Source organism: Bos grunniens, chromosome 6, assembly GCF_055505025.1.
Source record: "Bos grunniens cultivar Pamir isolate PY7600 chromosome 6, Bosgru_T2T1.0, whole genome shotgun sequence".
Taxonomy (NCBI): Eukaryota; Metazoa; Chordata; class Mammalia; order Artiodactyla; family Bovidae; genus Bos; species Bos grunniens.
In genome coordinates this window covers 51335921-51342096 of record NC_141170.1, presented here as the reverse complement: position 1 = coordinate 51342096, position 6176 = coordinate 51335921, and positions in this window count along the sequence as shown.

The window sequence follows — 6176 nt, the reverse complement described above, 5'->3', positions numbered from 1 at the left end:
CTGAAAGATGATGCTGTGAAAGTGCTGCACTCAATATGCCAGCAAATTTGGAAAACTCAGCAAGTGGCCACAGGACTGGAAAAGGTCAGTTTTCATTCCAATCCCAAAGAAAGGCAATGCCAAAGAATGCTCAAACTACTGCACAGTTGTACTCATCTCACATGCTAGTAAAGTAATGCTCAAAATTCTCCAAGCCAGGCTTCAGCAATATGTGAACTGTGAACTTCCAGATGTTCAAGCTGGTTTTAGAAAAGGCAGAGGAACCAGAGATCAAATTGCTAACATCCGCTGGATCATGGAAAAAGCAAGAGAGTTCCAGGAAAACATCTATTTCTGCTTTATTGACTATGCCAAAGCCTTTGACTGTGTGGATCACAATAAACTGTGGACAATTCTGAAAGAGATGGAAATACCAGACCACCTGACCTGCCTCTTGAGAAACCTATATGCAGTCAGGAAGCAACAGTTAGAGCTGGACACGGAACAACAGACTGGTTCCAAATAGGAAAATGAGTACGTCAAGGCTGTATATTGTCACCCTGCTTATTTAACTTCTATGCAAAGTACATCATGAGAAATGCTGGACTGGAAGAAACAAGCTGGAATCAAGATTGCCGGGAGAAATGTCAATCACCTCAGATATGCAGATGACACCACCCTTATGGCAGAAAGTGAAGAGGAACTAAAAAGCCTCTTGATGAAAGTGAAAGAGGAGAGTGGAAATGTTGGCTTAAAGCTCAACGTTCAGAAAATGAAGATCATGGCATCTGATCCTATCACGTCATGGGAAATAGATGGGGAAACAGTGGAAACCAATCTTACATTTATTTAAGCACACCAGATTAGATTGTCAGATTGCCTAAAAAGACCCAATAAATATATGCTGTTATAACCCCAGTGCAAGCACAGAGGTCCTCACATATAGATTAAGGAGACAAAAGAGGGAGAACCAGAGAGATGGCAATGGGAGGACTCAGCTCAACACTGCCAGAGGAATGCAGCCATGAACAAAGGATTGTGGACCATCTCTAGAAGCTAGAAAATCAAAGTAACATATTCTTCCTGGTTAAGATAAAAGCCTACCAAAGCCTTGATGTTAGCCCAGTGAAAGTTGTTTCAGACTTCTGGACCATAACTGTGAAATAATAAAGAAATTTATGTTGTCTTAAGCCACTAAGTTTGTAGTAATTTGTTATAGCAGCAACAGCAAACTGATAAAGAGATCTCAAATCAACTCTCTAAGCATTTACCTTAAGAAACTACAAAAAGAAGCCAAAGGAAAAAAATTTAAGAGCAGACTTCATTGAGACTGAAAAACAATTGAGGAAATCAGTGAAGTCAGAGGACTCTGCTATGAAGTTTCTTGTACATGTGCATGCATTTCTGTTTGATACACTTATGATTATAAGTGGAATTGCTAGATGAAGTGATGTGCATATGTTCAGCATCAACAGGTGTTTTCCAAGCTGTTTTCCACGGTGTTGTGCCAGCTCCCATTCTTACCCGCAGTGTATGAATGTTCCCATTGCCCCACATCCTTGCTAGTGTTTGGTATTGACAGTCCTTTTTACTATATTTTTTGCCTTTTTCCCTTTAGTCAGAGTATATTGTGAAATCTTTGTGGGTTTAGTTTTCGTTTCTTTGATAATTCATGATGGTTGTGTACTTTTTCAAATGCTTGTTAATCATTTGGGTATCCTCTTGAAATTTGTTCCAATAACTTGCCTGGTTTTTTTTTTTTTCTTTTTGAGTATAATTGCTTTACAATGCTGTGTTAGTTTCTGCTGTACAATGAAGTGAATCAGCTATATATATACATATGCCCCCTCCCTCTGAGCCCTCCCTCCCACCCCCACATCCCCACCCCTCTGGGTCATCACAGAGCACTGAACTGAGCTCCCTGTGCTATACCAAAGGTTCCCACTAGCTAATGTATTTTGTACATGGCAGTGTATATATGTCAATTCTAATCTCCCTATTCATCCTACTCACCTTCCCCTTCTTACCTGTGTCCACATGTCTGGTTCATCTGTGCCATTTTTCTAGATTCCATATTATGCATTCACATACAGTATTTGTTTTTCTCTGATTTTCTATTGAGCTTTCTTTAACTGATTAGTAGGAGTTGTCTGAAGGTGAAAGAGGAGACTGAAGAAGTTGACTTAAAACTCAACATTCAAAAACGAAGATCATGGCATCTGGTCCCATCACTTCATGGGAAATAGATGGGGAAACAGTGGAAACAGCATCAGACTTTATTTTTGGGGGCTCCAAAATCACTGCAGATGGTGACTGCAGCCATGAAATTAAAAGACGCTTACTCCTTGGAAGGAAAGTTATGACCAACCTAGATAGCATATTCAAAAGCAGAGACATTACTTTGCCAACGAAGGTCTGTCTAGTCAAGGCTATGGTTTTTCCAGTGGTCATGTATGGATGTGAGAGTTGGACTGTGAAGAAAGCTGAGTGCTGAAAAATTGATGCTTTTGAACTGTGGTGTTGGAGAAGACTCTTGAGAGTCCCTTGGACTGCAAGGAGATCCAACCAGTCCATTCTGAAGGAGATCAGCCCTGGGATTTCTTTGGAGGGAATGATGCTAAAGCTGAAACTCCAGTACTTCGGCCACCTCATGCGAAGAGTTGACTCATTGGAAAAGACTCTGATGCCTGGAGGGATTGGGGGCAGGAGGAGGAGGGGATGACAGAGGATGAGATGGCTGGATGGCATCACTGACTCGATGGACGTGAGTCTGAGTGAACTGCAGGGGTTGGTGATGGACAGGGAGGCCTGGCGTGCTGCGATTCATGGGGTCAGCAAAGAGTTGGACACGACTGAGCGACTGAACTGAACTGAACTGAGGAATTGTCTCTGGGCTTCCCTGGTGGCTCAACTGGTAAAGAATCTGCCTGCAATGTGGGAGACCTGGGTTCAATCCCTGGGTTGGAAAGATGTCCCTGGAGAAGGGAAAGTCTATCTAATCCACGTATCCTAGATAAGTAAAAATAGTTTTGAGGGAAGTTTTTCATGGTTCTTTTTAATGAATGAATAATACAACGTGATATCCCTTTCATTTCATGTATTGATATTTTGGGTTTCCTACATTCTCCCTCTCCCTATCCCTCTCCCACCTCTCCTCCCTTATCAGTTTTACCAAGCGTATCTCAATTTTTTAATTGCAGCTATTAATTTGATGTGCCCCAAGGCCCAATCCAGGGCTTCCCTAGTTGTTCAGCTGGTAAAGAATCCACCTGTAATGCAGGAGACCCTGCTTCGATTCCTAGGTCAGGAAGTTCCCCTGGAGAAGGGATAGGCTACCACTCCATAATCTTGGGCTTCTTTGGTGGCTCAGATGGTAAAGAATCTGCCTGCAATGTGGGAGACCTGTGTTCGATCCCTGAGTTGGGAAGATACCCTGGAGAAGGGAACAACTACCCACTCCAGTATTCTGCTGGAGAATTCCATGGACAGAGGAGCCTGGCGGGCTACTGTTCATGGGGTCACAAAGAGTCAGACACGACTGAGTGACTAAGCGCAGCACAGCAAGTCCCAATCCTTGGTCCACTTCTCTGTCTATACTCACTCAATGGTTCTTGGCTTAGAAATCATCTATTATGTGTCTAGATTCAGACCCATCTCCTGAACTCCAGATTTACGTACCCATCTGCTGATTTGGTATCCTCACTTGGAAATCCAGTAGAAATCTAGGGTGTACATGTGCAAAAACAAACTTCCGATCTTGCAAGCCTGCATCCATCTTGGCTGATGGCAACAAGATGAAAACTTCAGTCATTCTTGGTTTATAACACTGAGCAAAATTTACAGTGTAGGTTAAAATGTAGATATAGTGATTTCCAGGGTTTCCCAAGTGGCGCTAGTGGTAAAGAGCCTGCCTGCCAATGCAGGAGGCGTAAGAGATGTAGGTTCGATTCCTGGGTCAGGAAGATCCCCTGGAGGAGGGCATGGCAACCTACTCCACTATTCTTGCCTGGAGAATCACATGGACAGAGGAGCCTGGTGGGCGACAGTCCATAGGGTCGCATAGAGTTGGACATACTGCAGCAACTAAGCACACACAGCGATTTCCAAGAATGTATCTTATACCTGCACATGTGCTTACGTAGTTGTGAATACAGGACCTTTATTATAGTGTTAACTTGTGGCAAAGGCTGAACTTGAATGACAACCAGTAGGACACTGGTTAAATTATGATACATTATTCACTGAAATATCATGCAGCCAATTAGGAAGATTGTATATAAGAGCTCTGTATAATTATGTGGCATGATACCCAGCATACAGTGTTAGAAGCAAAAACGAAGTACTAAACAATGCCATTTGTGGCAAGAGAGGCTTCTGTGTGCTATTTCACTTGATTAGCAATGACTTTCTCTAGAGGAAAACAAAAGAAACTGGTGACTGACCTGTGGAGAGGGGAACTAGGGACTCTGTGTACAGTAGTAAAAACACTCATTTTACCAGAAATCTTTCTTGTACTTCTGAATTCTTCACCATGTACGTATGTACACCCAATGGTTTTTCAAAAAGTAAGAGAAATGTAGGTCTTCTAACTTCTCCAAACCTCGCCAAAAACTTACCTGACTTTTAGTTAAATGAATAGAATCTGGTTTGTGGGACATGCTCTTAGATATTTGGGCCACAAAAGGCACTTTCATAAATTTTACTTTAGTGTTGTTCTTTGGGCTTTATCCAGAGTTTTATGAAGAACAACCACAAGAGCTACTTCTCTCTGGTGTAAAATTATCAAGGGCATTGTTCATTCTGTGGTTCAACATCCCCTGCATAAGGGCCTGTTGTGAAAACTTTATTCTAGAATGCAGTACCTGGAAGATCACTGTGTCTCTTGAGGAACTGAGGGTGGCCCTTGTGATTACAAGACCTTTGTGCTTTGTCATATGCTTTGCATTTTTCTTCCTTTGCCAGAAAGTGTAGATTTCTTAGCTTGGTGCAAAAGTAATTGCGGTTTCAAATCTTGAATTTTGAAACATTATAACTAGGCTCAAATACACCTTTATTAATCAAAATAACCATTACAATCAACACATTTTTGCCAATGAGAAATATTTGCTTATTCCTATAGCATAAAAATGCATGCTTCAGGATTCAGTGAACTCTTGGGAAGCATTTTGTGCCTCCTTCTGGTTGTGGAAACAAAGTTGTTGAGATGCTTTAAGTGGTAGTCAGTTGGCAAGCAGTCAGGTGAATATGGTGGGTGAGGCAAAACTTTGTAGCCCATTCATTCCACTTTCGAAGCATTGGTTGTGTGATTTGTAGTCAGGTGTCGCGGAGAATTGGGCCCTTTCTGTTGACCAACGCCGGCTGCAAGTGTTGCAGTTCTCAGTGCATCTCATCAATTTGCTTCTTTGCTTTCTGAGCAAACTTCTCAGATGTAATGGTTTCACCAGGATTCAGAAGGCTGTCATGGATCAGACCAGCAACAATGACCATGATATTTTTTTGGTGCAAGTTTGGCTCTAGGAAGTGCTTTAGAGCTTCTTCTCAGTCCATCCACTGAGCTGGTCATCTCTGGTTGCTGTATAAAATCCACTTTTCATCATACATCACAATCCCATCGAGAAATGGTTCGCTGTTGTGTAGAATAAGAGAAGACAACACTTCAAAATGATGATTTTTTAAATTTGCAGTCAGTTCACAAGGCACCCACTTATCGAGCTTTTTCACCATTCCAATTTGCTTCAAATGCCCAACGACTGTAGAATGGTTGACATTGAGTTCTTTGGCAACTTCTTATGTAGTTAAGATCAGCTACAGTGACCAAGCTTTCAGTTGGTCACTGTCAACTTGTGATGGCTGGCCACTACACTCCTCATCGTCAAGGCTCTCCTCTCCTTTGCAAAACTCCTTGAACCACCACTGCATTGTATGTTCGTTAGCAGTTCCTGGGCCAAGTGCATTGTTGATGTTGAGAGTTGTCTCTGCTGCTTTACAACCCATCTTTTTAGAAAAAGAAAATCACTTGAATTTGCTTTTTGTCTAACATCATTTCCATAGTCTAAAGTAAATATAAAATACACAGCAGATAATAAGTCATTAGCAAAAAAAATAGAAATGCTCATTAAAATGATGTATAAACATAACCACATTTATTTAAGAATATATTCCAATATCAAATGGCAAATTTCAATAATGCAAAAACA